General features: G+C 46.1%; 1 long non-coding RNA gene across 1 annotated transcript in view; it reads left to right on the top strand.

The window, feature by feature from the left end:
* The window catches only part of LOC149523601 (uncharacterized), a 68041-nt gene extending 44237 nt beyond the window's left edge, over positions 1-23804 (top strand). The window contains exon 2 of the long non-coding RNA XR_016350669.1: positions 22307-23804. This is a non-coding gene — a long non-coding RNA (uncharacterized LOC149523601). The remainder of the gene's footprint in view (positions 1-22306) is intronic.
* Positions 23805-24409: the final 605 nt, after the last annotated feature.

Raw genomic sequence — 24409 nt, 5'->3', positions numbered from 1 at the left:
CCGGGCTGCTATCTCATCGCCCCGCTGGCTTCTCCTGCCTCTGTCCCCTCCCGGTCCAGTCCCAGCGCTCGGGCCAGGAGCAGGAAAGAGGGCTGCTGGTTACAATTGAGCCATTCCTTCCCCCCTCCCTTCACTGTTAAGAGCGTTTGCGGGGGGTCCCGATCCTGCCCCGATGTGCCCAATTTTCCTGCCACGAGAAGTTCCCCGGATCTCAAGTGGCAACTAATCACTCCCAATGAAGCTCGCGCGTAAACCGTTGCGGGATCGGGTCTGAGCTCTGGGGTCTCTGCGGCAGGGCTTATTTTTAGAAATAAGGACCCTCTTCTTAACCCACCACGCTGCAATGCGCGCCATGGGCTCTATGGAAATCCTGTTTCCCCATCTGAGGGGCTAGTCAGTGCGTCTCCCGCTGTATGAAAACACTTGCACCGCCAGCTTTGTCGTCTGCCTCGCCTCCGGAGCGCAGATCGGAGCCAGCAGAGCGAGGAAGAAGCTCTGAAGTGTAAGAGAAGCCGGGTGTGAGCAATGAACACGGGCAGCAGGCTCCCGGGGAATGCCAGGATCCCCCGCTCCCTGAGGCGGGGAAGAGGGGCACTGCGGGGACTGGCGAACAGTCAAAAGCAGCAAGAGGGCGATGCGGGACTGCAGCCGTGAGCCGAGCGCTGCTCCGCAGGTGACTGGCAGCGTTGAGCAAAAGAGTTTGTGTCTGTCAGCGCCGCTTTGTCAGCCCCCTTCCCTCGCGTATTATCTGCCCCAAAGATTCAGTTTTGTGTCCAGACTTGCCGGGCTCGGGGCTGCCCCCAAACGCGCAGTCTCCGAGCGGGTCAGCAACCCCCTTCAGTTTCATTCACGGTGTTTGGCGAACAGGGAAAACTCTCTTTGGCCGGAGGCTTTTTCAAGCCGAGAAAGGGCTCTCGGGGGGCGTAAATAACTCTAGCGTCTCCGGCTCTAACCGGGCCAAACGGGGCTGCCCCGCGAAGGGGGACTGGCCCTAGCACTAAGGAACGGCACCGTTGAATTGTCATTCCGGTACGCCGTTCCGATTGGGGTTATTCGCTCCCCGTACTGCCAGCAGGACGGGGAATGAGCAATTACCCGGGTTCGGCTCTGCCATCCCTACAGAGCGATGCCATTGCAAAGAAGAGAGCCAGGGCAGCTCTAGCAATTGCCATCGGCTGCGTTGTGCAAACCCGCCGCCGCAGACCCCCTCCCCCCCCACGGTGCCACAGCCCGGCTTTTCTCCCCCTTTCTGCCTTTACTGCCCCAGGGGCTGCCATGGGAAAGAGCGACAAAGAGGGGACAGGCAGCAGCCCCCTCCCCCCCCGCAGATGGTAGATGTGGGGAGGGGTTGGTTATTGATCCGAAGGGAAGGGCATTTCCAGACACTGGATTCAGGGGCTTTCAGCGATCTTTGGCTTTTCCTGCCTGTTTAGGAGCGGCCGGACCACAGAACTCCTACCTCCTCCTCTGCTGTGGGCAGACCCCACGCGGTGCCACAGTATCCAGATCTCCTTGCTCTGCGCCGTGGCTCGCAGCTCACCTGCGGAGCAGGCACTGTGCCCCCCAGCTGATCGGTTGCCCCCCAGCTGTACAGTTCGTTCTAGGCGGAAATTAGGTTGCAGAGGCAGATGTCAAAGTCCGAACGGCCACTGCCCGCAAGGAGCTAATTTGCCCAGGTTTAATTCCTCTGCAAAAAAATGGATTCCCTGAATCCAGAAAGTACTCAAGCTTATAAACTAAGAGCCGGACACACTCTTCCGGGCTGTAATTTATTTCGTGCGATCCCCGCTTCCTTGTTTCGACGCAATGTCTTTGCTCCCAGAAAAAAGAAGCTGTAAGGTAGTCCGTGTAGCTATTTTAATAAAGCGTAAAATAATTTTATTAGGACAGGAGTAAAGTTTTCAAAGGCAGATTAATTTTAATCAACTCCTCTCCACCCCCAAAAAGTTCCTAGGATAAGCTAAGCGAACTGGCTGCTCAAACTATTTCTGACCACTCGAGTCGCTTTATATTGCGCAAAAATCGCATCCTCAGTTTATTTTTCAATGCTAGGTGTCAAATAGTCACTCCGAAGTAGGACAAAATTATGAGATATGTTCTTATTGCTGGAGGAATATTTTTAAAAGTTTCGAATTCGTCTCTAAACATTCAGAAAAAAATCAGCTCGTACACTAGAATCAGATATTTAGTAAAAAGAAAAAAACCCGGAAAATTAGCACCGTCATAATAAACCATTTTAAAATATAGTACTATTTAGTGATAAAGAATATAAGAAATAACTAGTGTGTGAGGCAGAGATTTCGATTAATATAAAAGGCAGTCTTTTAAAAACTGTACTCGTCAGTTAAAAAATTTAAATACACTAACCAAAAATAATGAAAAACAACGAGTAGTCTTGGGACACCTTAGAGACTAACAAAAATATAGATAGTATCATGAGCTTTGGTGGGCAAGCTTTCGTGAGAAGTGGGTTGTGCCCACGAAAGCTCATGACACTACCTATATTTTTGTTAGTCTCTAAGGTTGCCCTAGGACTACTCGTTGATTTAAAGTTACAGACTAACACGGCTCCTCCGCAGAGACTTTTAAAACAAAGATCATTAATTTAACATGTTATTTAAAAACACACCCAAACGAACACCACACCAAAAATCTCGTTTAAAATTAAATCGGGTGATTATTAAACCTTGCGTGCAGCCTTGGGACAATACATCTCATTCAAAGAGAACGAAAAACTCTCTCAGGTTTAGGAGGGAAATGAACGTTTACGGTTGAAAAGCAACTATTTCAGAATCAGGAAAAAAAGTGTGACGCCACATAATAATTAAACTATGTCTGTATATCCAGCTACCTCTACTTAGAAACGTACTGACTGGTGCCATAGCAATGTGTCTGTCTACCTGATGGAACCCCTCCTCCCCCGATTGATGCTTTTATTGGTGGGAGTTCTCTTGCTTGCGTTCCCCCGAAGGTCGCTGTCCTACAACTTGGTGCTGAAATGGCTTGAAACACCAGACCCCAAATGCCGCCTGGAGAATCCCTCTCCTTCAGCATCCAGAGAGTGGCGGTCCGTTTCCAGGCGCTCGTGTTCTGTGCTCAGAACTTGGCTTGGGCAACGCCAGGTGAGCAGTCTGTCTGCCAGCGGCGAGGCTTTCTCTGAACGTAAAAAGCGCGCGGGAAACCCTGAGCTGCTACTTTCTTGCAGCCCTGGCCGTGCACAGGCTTCTTTCATTTGTTTGTTTCCCTTTGAGCCTCTTTGCTGACCGAACGGCTCGGTGGGATCTACCGATCGCGCGCACTAGGGGCACGCTGGTCGGGCGTCGAATCGGTGTGTTTGGGGGCGGTGGGTAGCCCTCTGTCCCGCGGAGAAGACAGGAATGGTGGCGCGGCTGTGTGCACGGGGGAAAGCCAGGGACAATAGCGTTATGCTGCAGTTAACTGGGCGAGGGGGGACCTGAACCGCTGAGCCCTGTTTAAAGCCCCACTCCAGCTGACCGAAATGTGACTTTGAATGCAAACAGAGCGATGGCACCACACATCTTTATTGTAGGACCCGCCGAGGGGACCTCTGGGCAGGTCTCTGGTACATGCAGCAAGTGCTTGGCCTGGCGAAGCAGGAGGTGTAGGAAGGCTCTAAACACCCAGGTGGGACTAGAAGGGCAGAAACACTGTGACTCGCCAGCTTTAGCAATTAGCTTCCTGGCAAGCTAACTAGATGGAGTGGAGGGGGAGAGGCTTTCCCCCTACTCTCCCTGACACCCCCTTGTTCACTTGCAGGAAAATAATTTGGCCTTGGGACAGTTACGTCCCTGGCTACCTTCACCAAGACAGCCTCCCAGTTCCCTTCTGGCAGGTGCTCATCCTAGGTCTGATGCCGATAGACAGACTGTGCCCAAGAAAGCCCAGCGGCACCTTCTTTCCTTCTCTGTAGCAAGCCATTCTCCGGGTGGCTTGGCCAATGTTCTGTTTCATACATGCTCTGTCTGCCCCAGGGCCTAGCATGATGGAATGACACTCACCCTTGGTTTGAATGTCCACGTGGTGCTTTGCAAGGGCCCAGAGAAGGGCCAGTGACTTTGGAGGTGCCTAAGAGCTAGCATCTTGCTGGTGTTTCTTTTTCTCCAAGGGGAGCAAAGGTGCCAAGAGGAGGCTGTCAGGCCACACCAGGAAGAATAGGAGAGATGCACCTATGGGAGGGGCAGCTGGCAGAATGGCTATAGGGAATTCAGTGGAGATTGCCAAGTTCCTATTTGATCCTGTTGATGGGGCCCAGCCCTAATTCCTAGCTGCTTAGCTCTGAGCCAGAGTTTGAGCAGAAGCAGAGAGCCCAAAGGCCCAAGATTCCACTTCTGGCTCACCCAGGGGTGCTTTCACCACTGGGCTGAGGTCCTGGAGGCAGGGCATGGAGGACAGAGTTTGCACCCCCCTGCTCAGCTGATAATTAGGGGGGCTTCTCTGCCAGTCCCTCCCTGAGAAGTATTTAATGGCTTTGGTATTCGATTAGTGGGGGATACCTGCTCTCAGATCCTCAGTAGGCAGTGGCAATGGCAGCAGGTTTTGATTTTGGGAGAAGGGAAAGTATAAAAAGTGGCAGCGGTATGGAATACCCTCTGAAAGTGCATCTGTGTTTCCTACTCCTATTCCATGATAGGGCCAAAGCCAGAAATCCCTCCTTATTGTTTAACTCAATGAAATTTGTGAATGAAGCTGTCTCCCCCTTTCACACCTTGGCTCCTACTGTGCAATACCCGGAGAGGCTGGTGTGTGATGCCAGGTATCAGGCAAATGACATTTTGAGCTGCGAGTTGTCTAGTAGCCAATTCTGTGGTCAAACAGCTAAGCCAGACAGTTATATCTGAATTCCTCATTTCAGTGTGAACTGAGCCCATCCTACCCTAACAATGCACAGGCAGGGAATATGGACAATTCCTTGGGTCTAGGTATGGGGATGATCAACCATCGCTACCAATTCTTCAGTAGCTGTGGAACCACAAAAGCTTGGAAATGTAGCATTGCATTATGTTCATATTATCATGCTGAGGGACAGTGCTTAAGTCCCATGCAACTGGGTATTTGAGGGTAAGAAAATGGGAAGACAAGATCCAGTTGTGGGATGGTACAGAAACTAGCCTGCTTTGACCTAAGACATTAGAGAAATGGTACAAGAGCATTTATACATGTACAAATAGGCTCCCTGCAAAAAATCCAAGGCCAAAAGCCTTAAGATAACTATTGGGTAAGTGTCCATGGACCAAGAGCAAAACCTACCCTCACTTGTGCCCATGCTACTTCACTAGTATTAATACTGTTGCAGGGGTTTGAACGAGATAATTTGGTCCAATATGGTTAATATCCCTCAACCCATCTGGGGAGGAACACAGTTTCCAAATGTCCAGGCAGGGTAGTATAAAGGGATCCAATGCCACTGAAGTCAGTTGGGTTTTACCCACTCTGGGCAGTGAAGAATTTGGCTGGGAACCTGAACAGGAGTCAGGAATGTCACGAGGGGAAATGCAGATCAGCTTTTAAGTAAATAAATGGCCACACCTGTCCATAAGAGCTGACACAAGCTTCCAGCAGAGGATTCAGACAGCCTACTAAAGACCTGAGATCTGGAATCAGAGCCCCAGCCTACAGCCTGTTCATGTGGACCAGATCCTGCCTTTGCTCCTGTTTTTACTTCATTCCTTTGTAGATACATGCATCTGTCCCTCATCCTGAGTAGACATTTCTCTTCTATTAGAGAAGCAGTGTGGCTGTCTGTCAGAAGCTGGGAATGGGCAACAGGGACTGGATCACTAAATGATTACCTTTTCTATTCATTCCCTCTGGGGTACCTGGAATACTGGGCTAGATGGACTTTTGGTTTGACCCAGTATGGTTGCTCTTATGGTGTAGGGCACTGGATCAGGACTCAGGAGACTGTTCATGCCTCTGCCCACCTATATGACCTTGGGCAAGTCACTTAATTTCTCTGCCCCTCTGTAAAGTGGGGAAATTAATCCTTTTCCCCATTTATCTCTTTTCTTGTCTACTTGGATTGTAAGCTCTTCAGGGAAGGGACTGTCTCTGACTACGTACTTGTACAGCCTAAGAAAATGAAGCCCCACTCTCTAGGTGTGACAGCCATACAGATTATGGTTAGTTTTATTCTCTTCTAGTCACCTTTTGCATTCTTGGAATGTTTCTCAAAATATGCATTAAACTGCAAGGCCAGGAATGCAAAAATCATGCAATCCAAAAGTGGGAAAATGGGAGGTAGCAAAGCACCCCACGGTCATTCATCTTAACAATAACAACAAAAGGTACCTTCCCAGATACCAAAAGGTTTACCTGCTGTGGTGTTAGTACTGGTATTCCCTAATCTGGTGGATAGGGCTGCACTGCAGAGCGCCCATCTCTATTGATTGAAGATGCAGGTGGAAATTGTAAAAAAGCTACAAAACACACCAGCCGCAGAGCATCCTGAATTAGATCGAGGCTTCTCCTAAACAAAGCCAATTGAATGGAGAGCATTCAGGGAGACCAATCACAGCAGGAAGCTATAATTACGTTTCAATATTGTTAGCATCATTATCTTTTATCCACGATCAGATTAAGACAATTACGGCATTTTCAGGAATTGTCCTGGCATTCTCTTGACCAGCATTATCTCTCATACAGGAAATGGGATGTTCTCTCTGCTTAGTTGGAGAATAGCCCAGCTGCGGGGTGCCTTTTACTATATTGGCTGGTGTCACCCTCATGGACACAGCATCAGAGCAGACTGAGCCCACCATGGACCTTTCTGCCTTCAGCTTTCCTCATTTTCGAGAAACAGCTATTCCAAGTGAAACATGGATGCTTGAGAAGGGAAAGCCTCATTAGGTCAAATTCCCTCACTGTTCTCCAGGGCTTTGAATGCCTGAGTCTCACCCATTTTCCCTCAATTATCCTGATCCTCTGCAAAAAAACAGCAACCCAAGTGGCCTGTTTTTCAGGTGCTGCTTCACCAGGGAGATCACTGCACAAAGCTCCCCAACTTCCCATGCCAGAAGCCTAATGGCCTATTTTTTAGGTGCTGTAGCAACCAGCATGCACAGAGGGTGGAGAAAATGGAGAGGAGGGAGCCATCTCTGGATATCTTTTAAAAATAACAGTAAGCGAATGCTGGAGTGAGTGGGCTTGGCAAACACTGCTTCGTGCCCAAGAGGCTGGGTGAGCAATTTACCAGAGGAACTCATTTCAAGAGATCTATTCTAAGTTAATTAAAGATGGCTGGCTGGGGTCATCGCCTTGGCAACACTTAAGGATCGGAAGGACGCCTCATTAGGAATAGTGTTAACACAAACCACTATTTTTTAAAAAATCAAGCCAATTCCTGGCATATTTTTAAAAACATTCTCTCTTTCTTCTCGGCCCTCCCCCACACTTGGTTTTCCACCCATTGGGTACCACACCAGCCGGAAATCCAGCATTTCATGGGGATGCTGAAAGAAAGAGGAAAAATGGAAATAAAAGAGAAGCACATTCTGCAGGTCCATCCAGCTCAGGCCAGGTCTGGCTTTGCATCCTTCAATCTGGACCTGAGTCAGTAATGCTACTACTGCATTGTGGTTGTTGAGAACAGGATGCATGGCAGGGAAGCATTTCTAGAGTGCCAATGCATGTCAATCCTGGCCCACAGAATCCTCTGCTGTTAGCATACTGGGTTTGCCATCTCCAGCTCTGCCAATAGCCCCTGTTCCTCGCCCACAACTTCCTCACTTTTTCACTCTTCAAACCCCACTCTGTTCTGCCAAATCACCTTAATTTCCTGTAGAGGTTTGCTTTGATTTTGTGTTGTACAAATATTTACAACATATGGGATAAAATATAAAATCTATTAAAATATTCATGAATCATAGAAGTCAGATAGAGGAAGATCCCTTAGGTCACACAGTTCATCTCCCTGCCATGGCAAGTTTGTTCCCTTATGTTCTGTAAAACGAGTTCAGAGGGTCAGATAACAATGACAAATTCACAAATAATTTATTAAATTAAAAATAGAAAAACTGAATCAAATAAATAATTTATGTTGAATAATTTAGCCAGCTGTATAACTAATATGATGTTTAAAATACCACATAAAGTTTGATAATGGGTCTGTGTGTAACTAAATACACATGCACGCACCCATCCATCTGGACATATTTATCTATAGGCAAGTAGAAGTTAGTAAACATTAATCCAGGCTGCACAATTCTTAACATTCCACTTTGTCATAGATATAAAAAGTGCAATTCTATTGCCAAAGATAATGGCTTGTGTCATTTGTGGATTAGATGTCAATTTTTAGTTTTCCATGCGATTTAGATTTAGCCCTAGGATGTAGGGTTACCTTGTTTTCCTCTCATTACCCTTTTGTGTGTATATGCATAATTGCACATTCTTTAAACCTAAGAAGATTCCTAGGCATGGAAGGTTCCAATTTTAATTGTTAAAAGTCAAGAATTGGCCATTTCTCCCTGCATCCATAACCAGATCAAAATAATTTCCATTGCTAACAATCCACATTTAAAGCAGGGAAGTGGAAATACATGTTGGGTATGATGAATGTGTAGGCATCTGTCTGTCTATCCATTAAGTTACTAATATGGCCCTTAACATCTGAACCCTTTTTTCCTTGGTTGTAAGCTCCATTTGGAAATCTGTCAGTAAGACATCAGTGTGGTAAAATGTGATTGTTTAAGGGAAGCACACTCTGAATCTCTCTGATTCAGCCACCATCAGTTAAAGCTAGCATGGCTTCTAAGTTCCTTACTCTTTCTTCTCCAAGTCCCCTCCCTGCTCTGTGTCACCAATCCAGACATGTCCTACCCTTTGGGCCTGATCCTGCAATGCTTTATTCATGTAAGTATTTCTTTCACCTGAGATACCCATTGATTTTAATAGCCTTGCTTGCCTAATTAGACCCAGGTTATAAAGTTTCTGGGGCAGGGCCTCATGGCTTGTATTTGTGTATACTGTGCCCTCAACATTTATGGCTGTCTACAAATATGGGAGAGCTGCCCAGATTTTCCCAGAATGCCCAACTACACAGAGAAAGAGACAGAAACGCTTGGCAGAGACACACAAAACAAAGCTGGGTACTGAGGGAAGCTGCTGAGGGTGCTGTAACCGGGTCAGGTGAGAGTGTCCCAGGCTGGTTACAAACAGACGTGTGCCTGTGGTGGGGGGCCACACTTTGGAGGTAGCAGGTCCCAGTTTTCCCAATGCTGAAGCTGCAACAGGAGGGTCTGGGTTAGGAGTAGTGTGCAAGGTGACTTTACACAATGAGCCTAATGGGAAGACAGCTGGCTCCTCCAGCCTGGGGCATTCTCACTTGCAAGGAGCTGGAGCACCCAGGAGCAGTTAGTCTGAGATGCAAGGAACCACAACACCACACAGCAGCACAAGCACTAAGCTGGGGACTGGATTCCTTCAGCTTCTCCTCTGCTTTGGGGAAAGGGTGGGGTGACAGAAAAGGCCACTTCTTCTCTTTGGGATGCTTTCTTACCTAGAAGGATTCACAGCCCTCGATGGAGACACACTGTTGGGTTAGGCTTCTGCCTCAGTGGGAATGAGAGTCCACTTAGCCACAGCATGATAAAGCAACAGGGGTCCCTTTCAGGTGCTGACTGCCTGGGCAGGACTAGGAGGGGCAGATGACAAGGGAGGCAAGCTGGTCAACTCACTCCCCTCACACAATGGAGCCAATGACCAGTCGCCACGGGGTTACCCTGTGACCCAGTAGCTGCAAGGTCATTGTCATTGTGGTCACTCCATAAAGATGTTACAAGCAGGAGCCAGAGCAATTGAAAACCAGTCAGCAAGCTGTAAACTGCCCCATCCCTCACAGTTCATTAGGCAACCACAAAAGAAACTTTATTTGAGAGTTGGAGTCCTTTTCAGAGAAAAACTTTTTAAATATGTAATTGGCTCTGGGAAGCAGGACCCAACGGGGAATGAGAAAGCAGGGGAAGCACTCGCCTTCATCAGTGCAAAGTCCCTGATTTATTTATGTATTTATTTCTATTTCAAAGCAGCACTGCTCTGCATATCAGGCCCTTTAGAAGCACAATTATTCTCTCGACAGACGACCTAACCTAGACTGTGCTTATTTGCCTTTCCAAAAGGCAGCATTCCCCCACCGGCACAGGCAGATACCCCCATCTTCCCACCCTTCTTCTTACTGGGATTTCATCATTTCTCTCTCTGTCTCTATAAAACTCTCCAGTAATCTGACACTATGTATCAGTCCTTACTGTTTCTATGGTGCTTTATATCTTCAAAGAGCTGTACAAATGTTAGCTAAATAATGCTTCTTTATTCATTCCCTTTGGCTGGCTTTCACAATATTTTAAATAAACTAGATATATGGCTTAACAAAATACCCAAGGCCACTTGTGAAATGAGCAGGGGGCTGGGAGCAGGGGTGGGACTATCAGTCTAATGGATGGTTGCCCATGCTACCAAAAAAGCACAAACACACACACACGCGTGCACACATGCCCCAAACCCAAAAAACTGACCACAGAGTCTGATTGACTTTTGGCACAATTAAGTGTTTTCTATTTGGTTTGACTCAGGACTGGAACTGCAGGGTAGCTGCGGAGTGGGTCTGGAGTAGTATAGGAAGCTCAGGACTGGAGTATTGGAGGGACAAATCACACTACAGTGAATAAAAACACTAGTCAGGAAAAACTGACTCCTGAAATCATTGTTAGTATTATTCATCTTCGTGGCCCCCATTATTTTCAGTGGAGCAGAAAGGAAGTCATGATTACTTACCGCCCCTACTAATATTTATCCACAGCTTTCAGATGGGTCAGTCTTGCAGATCTGGATTCCCATAAGACTCCACCCACTTCTACAACAGGCCCTTATTTTCAAAGACTAAATCCTGACCACAGACTCCCTGAAAAGCTGCCTTTTTGCCCCTCTGCTCACGATAGGATATACTGCCTCTGATTCACACCCCTGTGCGGACAGACATGGAGGTAAAAGAACCAGTGCCTCACTATGCAGCCTATGGACTGAGACCCAAGCCAGAATGCACTCTGCAGTCTGTGCTATTGTACCATCCCCTCCCATCTCTGGCAACCAGGGCTTGCAAGTAGGAATAAGAGATCCTCCAGAATAGGGCTTTATTCCGGAGGATCGCGCCAGTCTAGACGCTTTTCTCCGGCTTATCTCCAAGCCGGAAAAAAGCGGCGGCCATGAAAATGCAAATGCCGCGGGGGATATTTAAATCCCCCGCGCATTTGCCTCTTCCCAAATGCTACATTTGCATCCCTATTCCGTAATAGGGGGCCAATGTAGACGTAGCCTGTCAGAGCAGCACATAGGGCTTGGAGCAAGGCCCTCATTTCATGTCTGCAACTTATCTGACCCAGCATAAGTCAGGCCTAGAGTTATTAGCTACCCAACTTGAGCCTGGGGATATCTCGTAAGAAATTCTTTTTCAGGGTTTTGGTTCCTCTTCCCCCCCCCCTCCCCCCCCCACTCCCACTCCTGATGCATATGTTGGGAACATTTAATTGGCTGCAATTATTAACCAGCATGGACTCTGGAAATCTGCCAGTCAGGAAAATAACGAACCATTTTAATACAAATACTGCCTGTAAACAAATCCGGCTGCCTGAGCCCTTATCTAGGATGGATTCCACAAGGAGTGAATTGTAAGCCTTTCTAGCCCAGGAGGCCTCCAGTGATGGGTACTAGAGCAGGGGAATGACAGGAAAATATCGAAACAATTGCACCAACTCTCAATCACTCGTCCACCTTGTCCTCATTCACACGTTCTTCACTTTTTTTCCGGACATCCATGCAAATGGGTCTTCGCTCACACAAATGTTAGAGAACAGCTGCTATCTGTGCAATGCCCCTAACCAGGAACAAAGGGAGCCACACATCATAATGGGCTAGTTGTGCCACAGGCTGTTAATGCTGGTCCAATATGTAAAGTTTCAGACCTCCAGTTCTGGAGCTGACACAATATCATATGCTCCAGATAACAAATAGCTGTGGACAGTTCATGTCATTGACCCATGAACTGAAACAAGTCTGACCAAGGACATATCATGATAGTCAAATACACCTGTTTTCAGGTGGTTTGTAAATAAGAAACCCCCCACTAAATTCAGAAAAATTATTTGCTGCACATAGTGACTGAAGCTCCAGTGGATACTGTCCACTCTAAGTCAAGTGGCTCTTTGGATTGTGCCTCCGAGCCTGAAAATAAGAATCAGAAAGTCCTCATGAGAGGGGCAAAGATGCTTTCTTACTATGGCTCAAATGCCTACTTTTCTAGGGCCATGCTCAGATGAGTGTGCTGGCACAGAGAGCTCATATAGGGGTCTTTAATGCTGGCATATTTTCAGCAGAGAAAACTCTCAGTTAAGCAGTGATGAGTCTGATGTAGATTTTGTAAATTTATTTTTCCCCTGGCTGGGCATTTTATTTGCCTCCATGATAGTGAAATTCCACCTTTGTAGATAAAATCCCGGCTGATTGTGTGGTGCAAGAACAGGGAAGGTAGCCTGAAATGCTACCTGCCCCAGAGAGCAGGTACAATACATGGTTTTTATTTTACTTGGTCCTTTTCTCCATCCTTTCTGTTGTGAAGAAAAAAGGGATCCGGGCTGGTTGCACAGAGGGCCCATTGTGCCGTCTAGCTGCATTATCCACACCAATATTCCACTCTCACTGTACATGCCAGACACATGCACGTAGGGAGAGCAGAATGGCAGAGCTGAGGGGCCAAATCCTGCTCCTCACGGCGATGTACAACCCCCTTGAGCACAACCCAGGTAACATGACAGCAGAGCCAGGCTGTGGGAGAGTTAGCTCTCTAGGTTCAAAATGCCAGAGCGACATGTCTGGTTTTAGCATTTGTAAAACAAGGAAAGGGATAGTTAGCTGAAGAATTCAGATACCCCAGAGGAAATCGCTCTTTCGCAGGTATGAGCAGCACAGGCCAAATTCTACTCTCACTTAAATCACGGACTTCAATGGGGGCAAGATCAGCCTCTGTTTGACTCGTATGAGCTGTGCTGCTTTCCTGCAAACTGCGCATCGTCCAGTATCATCTACAGGAGCCTCATCTCTGTTCTCTACCAGTTGCCCCCACCTGTACTCACAGGGCCTGATGGAAGGTTCATTCAGGTCAATGGGAGGCTATTGACTTGAAAAGGCTTTGGATCAGGCTCATAATAAAACACCATCCACCACCACACAGCAGTTCCCATTTTTTTTAAAAGGCCTCAGCTCAGCACCCAAACGGGCCAGATGTCATATTTTGGTGCCTAAATCAGAGCAAAGCTCTCTAGAAAATCATGGCTTGGCTGAGGGTGCTGAGCACTTCAGAATTTTGGCCACAGCTCATGTCACTAAATAACACACTGCTTCCAAACCCCGCTCCAAAGGAGCAAAGGCTCCAATTAGAAAACGACTAGAACATGCACACACATACACACTGCTGTTAAAGATTTGAAAATCCACTCTGGCCAGTTTGTTAACATTTATTTTGATGGGGGGGGGGGGGAGTGTGTTTTTTTTTAAGTAAATAGGTATTTCTTTCATTTTCCAGGCATCTGACATAAATGGGGACGAACATTTTTTTTAAATTAATTCCAATATAATGAAAGCAAAATTTTAAAAAATCATTCAAATTAACCTCTCCAGACTTTTTGATACACACTTGAGCCATTCCCTCACTTTGCTCCATTTTAAGCAATTATTTTTGCCTGAATGATTACACAAAGTTAACCCCTACTGTTATCCTGATTTTAAAAAATAAAAATAGTAATTGTGGTAAGCAAGTAGTACTCTGATGTCTGCATAGAGACTAACTCTCTTGCTCTTGTAGGCAGCTAACAAGTACTTTACATGCCATCAGATAAGACAGAGTAAATTTTAAAACAAACCATATCTCGGCAATGTGCGTAAATCAGGCACAGACATGCAACTGGCTCTCAGCCTTCAGCTGCACAAAAGACAGTCCTGTCTCATGCTAAGCGCATTGAAGTTGGCCTTTAGAAAGGACTCTTTTCCTTGAAATATGCAACAAGGTAGCTAATGATGGAGCATTTATACAACTAAAAAGCAGACATGATTTATTAAACAGCTCCAGTGTGACAATAAATAATTTTAATGCCAATCAAAATCTGATTATTGTCACTGAAATTTGGAGTGAAAAGATAAAAGCCTGGAAAACAGAATTTAAACCAAACTGAAAAAAATCTAATGTCTTTGTTCCAAATGATAAATATTTTGTATGATGGTTTTAAACATCTTATTCTAAAAAAGGGGAAGCATGCTAAGTTGGATAGGCTCTCTTGAGATGGTCTGTTAAGCTACACAGGACAATAAGAAGGGCTTTGTTGCCCAAGAAAAAAAGGAAAACATATTTTTAAAATGTGTAAAGAGAGGAGCTGCAATTTTCTTCTTCCTTGGTATAGTCTGAAAACTATATGAAGTCAGAAGATAGTGTAATAAGGACAATCTATCTCTGATAGCCTTCACTTCCTGTTTTCTGCTGTACTGAAAATCACAGAACGGTATCATACATACCTTTCTGCCTGACAAAAGCCCAGATAGGAGACACAATGAGTAAAAAAGACGCAAATAGGAACTGTACATATAAAACATTATTCATGAAGAAAACTTAAACAGCTTGAAGAGCCTAGTGCAAGTTACTCTCCTTGCTGAACTTCACTTTGTGATTCTTTATTTCTGAGGTAAAGACATTTTCAACAGTAAGAATCGGGAGCATCAAATCTGTGTGGAAAACAGGAAGTTCTGGGACTTGAACAACTGCTTTCTGTCTTTTGAAATGAGGGACATTAGAGAGGTGAAATATCACCTGCTAAAATTGAAAACAGCTTGAACTGGTTTTGCTCTAAAATTTGGTACAAGAATTTGAAAGTTCGGGTGATGAGTATTTTTTTCCCCTCTCTGACATGTCATTTTTAGAGACAGGTTTTTTTAAAGATTATTTTATTTAAACACAGAATAAATTATATATTTTTTCAGACATTTTCTCTGTGGCAAAATTTTGACAATTTTCAGCTGTTAGGAAAATTGCCTTGTTTTGTGTATATTGAAAAACAGCCAAAAATTGAAGATGTAAAAACAATAGATCTATGAATTCTATAGCACTGACAGCAATTAACCAAAGGTAGGACAACAACTTACTTCCTATGGACATATTCCACAAGCCCTGTTTTGGACAAGTTGCCTCCTTGAAGTCAATAAAACTACTCACACACGTAAGATGTACTCACAGATGTAACGAGTAGGGGATTAGGATCCTAAACAAGCAATATATAGAATAGAATGGGGAATGGAAGCAGCACTGAGCAGAGTAAAGCATTGCTCTATAGGACTGTTTTTTGTAAAGGTTTTGTTTTTCTTGAATCTTTGCCTAAACAGTTAATGCTTAGTGCTTAGATACTATGGTGATCAGCGGTATAGAAAATCCCAGATAATATTTCTTGGGATGGAGGAATGATATTAAAGCCTATAAGGAGGAAGAGTTTGCTTTTTGTACTTATCACCCTTGCCCCGGGCTACACAGAGAACTCCCAAATGTTATTCTTTGTGTTTCTTTTGTACGCTGTTTTTTCTCCCTGCATATCAAGCCACTAATGCTACCAAGTGCAAACTGCACCTATTTGTTGGGAACTAGCTGGATATCTTAATATCCAACTGTAAAACATACTGGTTTGCATGAAAATTAGGCAGCTCATCTGAGTCTCTCTACAGCAGCATTTCAGGCATCAAGGTGTTCTGTACTTCCCTCTGGCATGCTGATCAGTTTCATTCTCAGATCAGAATTCTAGTTGTCTTGGAAAGGATCTGTGCACCAATGATAAGATATCGAATAGGAAGTTCAGAGTGTCAGTTTAGTAGCCAACTTTGGCTTAAAAGTGACCGCAACTCTTTGGATATGCGTGAGTCAGTATGGATGAACGGGCATGGTCTGTCTACATTTGTCTGTTAAAAATGACGGACGGAGTATGTGTAACCATTTAGGACTGTAATGATTTAATCAGGATGTGTGAGACACAGAGCTCCAGCGGGGAGAAGGAATGACATCCCGAAGACCCTTTATTTCAAATAAAATACGTCTTTAGCAAAAGGAAAAATTCAGTCTTTCAAACCACAAATCCATTTTTTTGATTCCAAGTTAATATACAATCAGGAACAATCCTTTACCATCCAGGAAAGTGCCTGTGAGACCTCAAAGGCTTTTTTTTTATGTTCCCTAACGTCGCCTATTAAAAGGCCCAATGTTTTTTAAAAAGAAGCAGGCATGATGGGAAAGCAGTTTCTGGTTCTAATGCTGATTTTGCTTATACCAGCAGCCTCAATGCAGTTCCCTCCCAATTTACATGGGGTAAGTGGGAGAAGAATCAGGCACCGAGCTTTCTGAGTCTGCTCTCACTTTGCTAACACCCGGCAGTCATCAGGCGCCTGTCTATGCTCAATTGCACAGCTCACAAATGGAATCTCTCTCCTTGCTGTGTGTGTGGCCATGGGAGTGGAAGAATTACATTGGGCTGAAAATAGTATTTACTTTTACTGATTGAAAAATAGAGATTTTTAAAAAAAATCAAAAGCAGGAATTGAAACTATAATTACAATAAACTGTATGTAAACTCCCAGGTAAACACTGATTATACTTTGTCATTCTAGCCAGACTTTATTAGTAAGGGAAGGTGAAAAATTTTCCTCCACTAGCTCAGCCTGCCAAGAACTTAGTACTGAGGGGTTTCAAAATAATCCCGTTGCCCTACAGTTTTAAAGTACTTGTCACCCCAAGGGATCCCAGATTTAGGGCCTGAACCTTTAAACATGTGTGTAACTTTCCCCATCTGAGTGTAATAGGGTTACTCACATGAGTAATGCTACACATGCATGCACACAGAATCAGGCCCTTAAGCTGCCATGCAAACCACTCACAAGGAGCATGCCATCCCTTAGAGGTACGGAAATGCAGCTGCATATTACATGGGACTTTGAGTAGCCGAGTTTTGCAGAAGAGGTGAAGTCAGGAGCTAATCTGAGTGTGGTGTGACTGCTGCCTGTTTAGTGTCAGGATCAAGAACTTGAGGGATGTGCCGACAGGGGAGATGTGGCAGTTTCCCTTCAGCAATGCAGGCCAGGGTGCATTGCCACTGCACAGTCTCCAAGGGGCTTGGCTATGTTTTAGGAGCTGATGGCCTCCTTTGATGCGGAGGGTCTGGCAGGTAAATTAGAGGTTGTGGGCACAGGAGGAGACATAAGATATGGGAGGAAAATATGCCTCAAAGATACAAGAATAGAGCGAGGTGGTGTCTTCCCTTCTCTAGCGTGTTGAGATGGTGTGACACCGAGAGCAGGGAGACTGATTCTGCTCTTGTTGACAGGCATGCAAGCCCTGCTGCACACACAGTACAGTGAGCAGGATCTAGCCTAGAGAGCTAAAGAGCTATTTGCTGGGGATAGAGCTCACCCATGAAGGCAGCAGCGAGTGCTGAAGATGGGTCAGACTGCTTGAGGGTTAGGCTAGGTCATGTGGCTGGCAACAGTGTTACCCTCCAGACCACAGTGTCTCCTCTACAAAGACACAGGCAGATTCAGAAAGGATCAATTTTACTCTGCAAATATCAGGAATTGCCTATTTCTCCCAATAGAGTAACATCCAATCTATCCAGTGGGAAAGCAAAATGCCATCTGGGCCATATCCTGAAGTCACTGCTTGGGGGAGGGTAGAAAGGAAAAGTTAATTCCTCAGCAATGTTAGCTAGCTCATAGGTGGGGGAATTGTGAGTTGCTCACTTCCAGAGCAGAATGCCACCCTACCCTGGACTATGGATGTTAAGAAATGAGTATTTCACTCATCGTGTAGTCGATAGAATTTTTATTGCCGACACGATTAGTCGATAAGGGAAGGTGCTAAGTCCCAGCTCACACCAGGTCAGGGAGCTACGCTTGCTGTGGCTCTGCATTCTAAACGTAGTAAGAGCCAGGTGGGCAAACAGCCTGGCTCTTACTACATTTAAACTTCAGAGTCACAGCTGGGGTAGCTCCTGGACCCGGCGCGAGCTGGGACTGAGCTTGGCTTCCTCAGTCCTAGCTCACGCCAGGTCCAACAGCCCCTGGAAACCTCCCTTTGTTCCCCCCATGCTGGAGGCAGCAGCATGGGTCGGGGGGAGGTGGCACCATGGAGATGGTGCTAGGAGGAACCGGATTTCAAGATGGCTTCCCCAAGTATTGGGTCCTGCTTCTCCCCCTCTGATACAAAGGCAGCAGGGGCAGGGGGAAATGTGAGCAGACAAGTAGTCGACTCGACTACTTGCTTACATCCCTACTCTGGACCTCACCATGGCCCCATCAGACAGGTGCTTCTCTGTGGATGACCCTGGCCCCCAACAGATCCCTGAAAGCACCATCTCACAGGGATCCTCAGGCAGGGACAGCCCTAGATTTCATGAAGCACTGCCTCCATTGGCTAACCTTTGGAATACCTTATTTTGATTGCATTGGTAGTCCAATTACAACTTTGATGCACAATTTATCCCTGCCGTACAAGACAATGTATTTGCACACTAGGATCTGTAGATCTGTATTTATTCACACCATATATAAGGAAATGAAAATATTAGTTTCTTCTGAGCTTATAGAAATCCTGGCACTCCAGGCAGTCACCTTCCCCTAAATCCAGCCCTGTCCACAAGCACTGAGGTCTGTACGTAGGGCCTATTGCTTCCAGCCTCATCTTCCACAAACACATCAAAACACAGAAGGCAAGGCAGCGAGGACAAGTCTACTTAAGGTCATTGTCAACCTCAGCTATTCACTGTGGAATTTCAGTTAGCACTGAACAAGCAGCTAGTGCAGAGAATAGAGACCAGCTCATGGTGCCTATGTAGGTATTTACAAAAGACCCAGGCATGTTAGCATCTGCTCAAAAGGCTTCCAAGTGGCTGTTGAGGGCAGGTGGGGAAAATTACAACACAGAGGTAAGTAGTAGGGCTAAGGCCTGTTTTAGAGAGAAAGGGAGGCTCACTTGGGAAATTTCTAGCCATCACAGCTGTGGATGAAATCATGAATCGCAGCTCTCTTCGACCGAGAGCGCAGGCACAGACTTTGTCAGGCCCTCAGAATGCTTCTAGACGGCAATCAGCAACACCTCTGCTTTCTCTTGATGGCATCTAATTAGGGCTTGTCTACGTTGGCACGTTTTGTCATCAAAACCTGCCTTTTGGCCACAAAACAGTGAGAGTGTTTACACTGCAATGCAACTTTTGTCAAGGGGAAAAATACACCCAGCTTAGCAACAAAAAGCTTCTACCCCCATGAGTGACTTTTGTCTTTCCCCCTCTCTTTATTGTTGACAAAGAGCCCGTGTGGACTCTGCTGTTTGTTTTGTCAAGAGAACTGGCTTCCACCAGTATCCCACAATGCCTGCTCCGATGGCTGTGCTCAGTGTTTTGTGATGCGCCCCTCCCCTTTCAAAGCTCCAGGAAGTATCTGACAGCTGAGTGTGCTGTTTGAGCAACAAACAAAGAACAAATCATTGGAATGCTTCTGTTCTGCTGCTGTTGTGGGGGGAGGGCCGGAGAGACTGCTGTGCTGCTTTGACATTTCTCAGCACGGAGAGCTCCCAGAGAATCCCAAGAAGCACAGGGATCAGCTCTGCCTTCCCATAACACTGCACCCACTTGCTTTGCTCTATCTGTCAACAAGGTGCTAGCAATGTGGCCATGAAATGTTGACAACGGGAGGCAGAAAAATTGGCTTGACTGGTTTTCACTTTTGGTGACTTTTGCATGTCGACAGCACTTTTCCCAGTGTAGACATAGCCTAAATCTGCGCACTTTCACGACAGCCAACCCACCCAGTGCTGGACATTGTGGGAGCCGGGAAAGAGCACTAGCACCCATGGAAAGGAGACCCAGAATGAAGCATGATCAGGATATTAGACTCTCATCCTTTCTCCTTCCTGCCGGTCTTTTAATTACAGGGACACACAGACCCCATGTTGAGCACTCTAATCCATTTGCTTTGGGGGCAAGGGTGCAGAATAAGAAGCCAGCTTCTGAGCCCTGTGCTAGCAGGAATGTGTATAGGGGAAGCACATGCTATTCCCATCCCCCATTACCCAGCCATCTCCTTGTCTACCCAGGCTGAATTCCCCCTACTTGATCTTCAGTGACCTGCCAACCTCACCGCACAAAGGGTGTAGGCTCAGATTGGTTTAATATTCAGATCCGTGTTTGCAGTTTGGGAGTATTTCAGACCAAATCAGAAAAAAATAGAATTAAATAAAAATGTACAAGAGACACTTGCAATGTTAGCAGCAGCCAAACAGGTCAGCGGAGGCCTGCCCAGCTCTTTACAGCTTTGCCGCAGTGGCACCTAGTGGTGAAACACATAACTGCAGCTTCTCTAGGCTTCAGAAGGGGGAAAGGAAGCCTTTGAGAACTATACAAACCTGAGAAGGGGCAGCATGCACCCCCATTATAGGCACACACACTATATGTACCCTCATTATACAGGCAAATGCTGATCCACTGTCTGCACACAGCTATGGAGAAATGATCAAGTTCCTGTTCTACTGAGCTCTCTTTTATTACCCCCCCCCCACTAAATCCCCCAGAACCCGGAGAATTCCCCATCCGTCATTTAAAACCCCTGCCATGTATGGGCCACTGTTACAGGGTAACTGATTCCTCCCATGCCCTATCACTCTGCAAGAGAGCTCTGTCATTCACTTACTAATGTAGGGAGCGGGAATGCAAGGCCCAGTTGAAATATAAGGGAGTATCAAAATTTGGCATTACATTAGCCAGATGGCCTATTCTCTTATACCCCTCCCTCTTGCACACACATAGACCCAAACTTTGAGTCAGACAGTCACTGGAAAGGAAACCCATCCATTGGTTAGAATGATGACACTGGTGTTTCACACCTGATTCTGCAGTGGACTCACTAGGTGACCTAACTCATCAGCTTCCCCATTGTTATGGTGCTTAGATTACCTATCCCACAGGGGTGCAATGGGTTTTATTCATTCCTAGTGCTAAAGCCAGAGGGAAAATCATTTTGAGAACATGCACATGGCTCTCGTACACGTGGCTGGAGCTGAATTTGTTTTTCAGTGGTCATTGGCTGTGCTCTTTCCCAGGAAAAGAAAGCAGGCTGGGTTCTAACTTGTGCATGCGCATGCATCTTCACAATTGCCTGACAACGTTTATTGCCATGTGCGTCTGTTCTCCATTTCTCTCTGGGCCTCACATTTCCAGGCTGCGTTAGCCAAAACCTCTTTTTGTGACAGTGTGCCGATGCATGCAGGCAAAGGCTGGCGTGTATGTGCCTGATGGCTAGTGGGATGTGCATCCGTGTGGGGGAGCGGGTGGTTTCTCTCCTCCTGGAGCCGACAGAGACTGACACAGTGAGTTCTTTGTCTGCCTGTGCGCCTGCCTGTCACAGTTCCCCAGCATTTCCAAGCCACCTTTCACAGCACAGAGAGACTTTGTCAGGAGCTGTCTTGGAATTTTAATGTGCCTGATGATCGGGCTTGTGATACAGTATGCAGAGCCTGCTGTATCCCTCCTCTGAACCTCGCCGGAATGCAAACAGATAAACACCACAACAAAACCTCCACCAAATGAACGGGGTGCAGCATGTGCTTCACAAATAGGAATGCCAGCGCCTTCCTTTCATGTTGCTGTAGCTCAGCTCTAATAGACCGCAAGCCCTTCCATGCCATGATCCATGCTAGAGGCAACAGAAAATGGGGCTTCTATAAAGGGAGCCAGTGGAGAAGGCTCAGTCTGGTAGCGATTCAGGCACAACACATGAGCAAGGCACAGCAGCAATAATCTTGGTTGCAGGGATGAGGTTCCCAGGACTGATCCTCAATGATCACCTCACTCCAGTGGGAGAAGGAGGCACACCGCCCCTTGCAGGATGATAGAGCCACCCTCATGGAGACGGGGCCCAACGCAATGGGTTTTTAGAGCTCTGGGCCCAGTGTCAAGTCAAGGAATCAGACGTTAGAGCTGCCAGCTCTCCATCTGTGCTGGTCTTGGACGGACACCGTGGGCTGGCCCAGAATGTGGTGGTGTGGGTTGTGGACCAGGCTATGCACTGTTTGCCTTTTTGTAGGTGGGTGGGTGTGTAAAACTGTGTATAGTGAGATCTCCAAAAGGGGGCACGTTCTGGTGGAATCCCCAGCCAAAGTGGACAGCTGCTGAGGAGACAGCCCTCCCATTACAATGACTCTCATCCATTCTCTCTTCTTCCCTTCCAGCTCTGTTCTCTCCAGTTTCTAAGGAGCCACATGCCAGAGGGACAAGAGCTGCAATGTGGAGGGGAATCCTGGAATAGGAGACTAGTCCAGGACATGAGACCACCAGAAGAAAGACATCCAGTGGTAACTGCCATATTTCCTGATGATTGGTCAAACACTGCACTAAACACACTGCTGACCTTCCAAGGTGCCAGGCACAGCACGTAGAAAACTGGACACTTTTGGAGAGATGGCCACTACCCCAGTGCATGGAGCAGGAGAGGAAACAGCCAACAGAAACTGTTGCAAATGCAGCCCTCTAAGAGAGAAAGCAAACCTAGCACCTGTTGTGTGAGGAGGCAGGACAAACGCATAATGGGGGAGCCTGCACCAAAAAGCTCTTCAGAACATCCCTCGCCCTAGCCAGGGAAAGAGAATTAGGAATATAAGAGTGAAAGGACACACTAGGCAGAAGTGTTAGTCTGGTGTGCAGTCTCATGTCTGAAACACTTTCATGCTGGCAAACCAGGTGCCAGCTTATGCTAAGGTCCTGTGCCTCACTTGGATACTAACAAACAGAGCAGGAATCAAGCTGTCTTGCTGTTAAAACAGGGGTTAGAATGATAAAAATGTGTTGAGAGTATAGACATGGAATGCTTGTAAATTGCTACCTGCATTAATCTCACAACATCTGCATCCCATACTGTAAAGGTAATAGTTAAGTGTTTGCTTTGGAAGGCTCTGTGACTGTGTAAATCACCAAACAGGAGCAAAGCATTACCTAATACTAGTCTCCAACAGGTGTTATGCCCTGCCTGACAAAGGCCCATGAACACCAGATGAACTTTTGGGGAACAGAGACAAAAGAGCTTGTTGCTTGCTTTCCCCCACATCCCATGAAGCTGAAAGGTGCAAGAGAATTCCTTCCATCAGCTGAGTTTGCAATTCAAAGCAGAAGAGGGAAGAAATACAAACCCCTTACAAGGAGGAAATGCAATGTTATGGTGCTTGGACTTTGAGGGGCAAAGCTTACTAAACATAACCAAAAGAACCCCAGAGGGGTAGTCGTGCTAGTCTCTAATTTTTTTTTAAAAAAAGAGTAGCCATGTAGCACCTTGGGGCAGGTCTACACTAGGAAATTATATTGAAATAACTAAATTTGAAATAATAACTCCTGAAATAACTATTTGGAAATAATCTTATTCCTTATTACAGTATTTCAAAATAGTGTAGAGCAGGGTGTGTATTATCTATCTATCTATCTCTATTATAGTATCATGAGCTTTTGTGGGCAAAACCCACTTCCTCAGATGAGCAGACTATCTTTGTTAGTCTCTAAGGTGCTACAGGACTACACTTTTTTTTCCCCCAGAAGTACCCCAGTGCTTAGCCTGGGTTAACCCTAAAGGACATTTGCTTATCATAGAAGCTGCTATTACATTTTTGAAATTTAAGATTGGAACTCATTTAAGTGTACATATGGTTACTTGCTTTAACCTGATAAACAGCTCTCATATTTCCTTTTCTTACTTAATAAACCTTTAGATAGTTTTTTATAGGACTGGCTATTAGAGTTGTCTTTGATGCAAGATTTAAGGTACAACTGACCTGGGGAAAGTGAAGGGTCCTTTGCGACCAGGAGTAACTTGAATATTGTTGTGATTTTTGGTGCAAGGGATCATCTATCATAAAGACAAGCTTACCTAGGTGGCAGAGTTCCCAAAGGGTGTGTCTGTGACTCCATGTTAAAGCTGTTACAGTGTCAGAGGAGTTTACACTTGATAACTGGTGAAATTTAAGCATATAGCTCACAACCAATCTGGGGTTTGTGCCTTGCGTCTGTCCTGAGCTTGGTACTCACACCTGTGAGTCATCTGAGACAGCTAGATAGACACATGTAGTTTACTGTCCCCCAGGTGCTAGGGTAGGAGACAAAAGAAGTTAGTAATCTGAGTTCACATTGGAAGCACAGACATAAGAAGAATTAAGCCCAGGCCTGCCAACAGGAAGGGCAAAGGGGGCATTTGCCCTGGGGCCAGGTGGTTCAAAATGGCCTGTGGCTCCTGGCTGCTGCTACAGGAGTGGTGGCGCCCAGCGCCCCAGGCCCTTTAAATCACTGCTGGA

Source organism: Pelodiscus sinensis, chromosome 14 (genome assembly GCF_052426305.1).
Source record: "Pelodiscus sinensis isolate ZL-2025 chromosome 14, ASM5242630v1, whole genome shotgun sequence".
Lineage (NCBI taxonomy): Eukaryota > Metazoa > Chordata > Testudines > Trionychidae > Pelodiscus > Pelodiscus sinensis.
The sequence above is the reverse complement of the archived record's forward strand: the minus strand, read 5'-3'. Positions and strand labels throughout refer to the sequence as shown.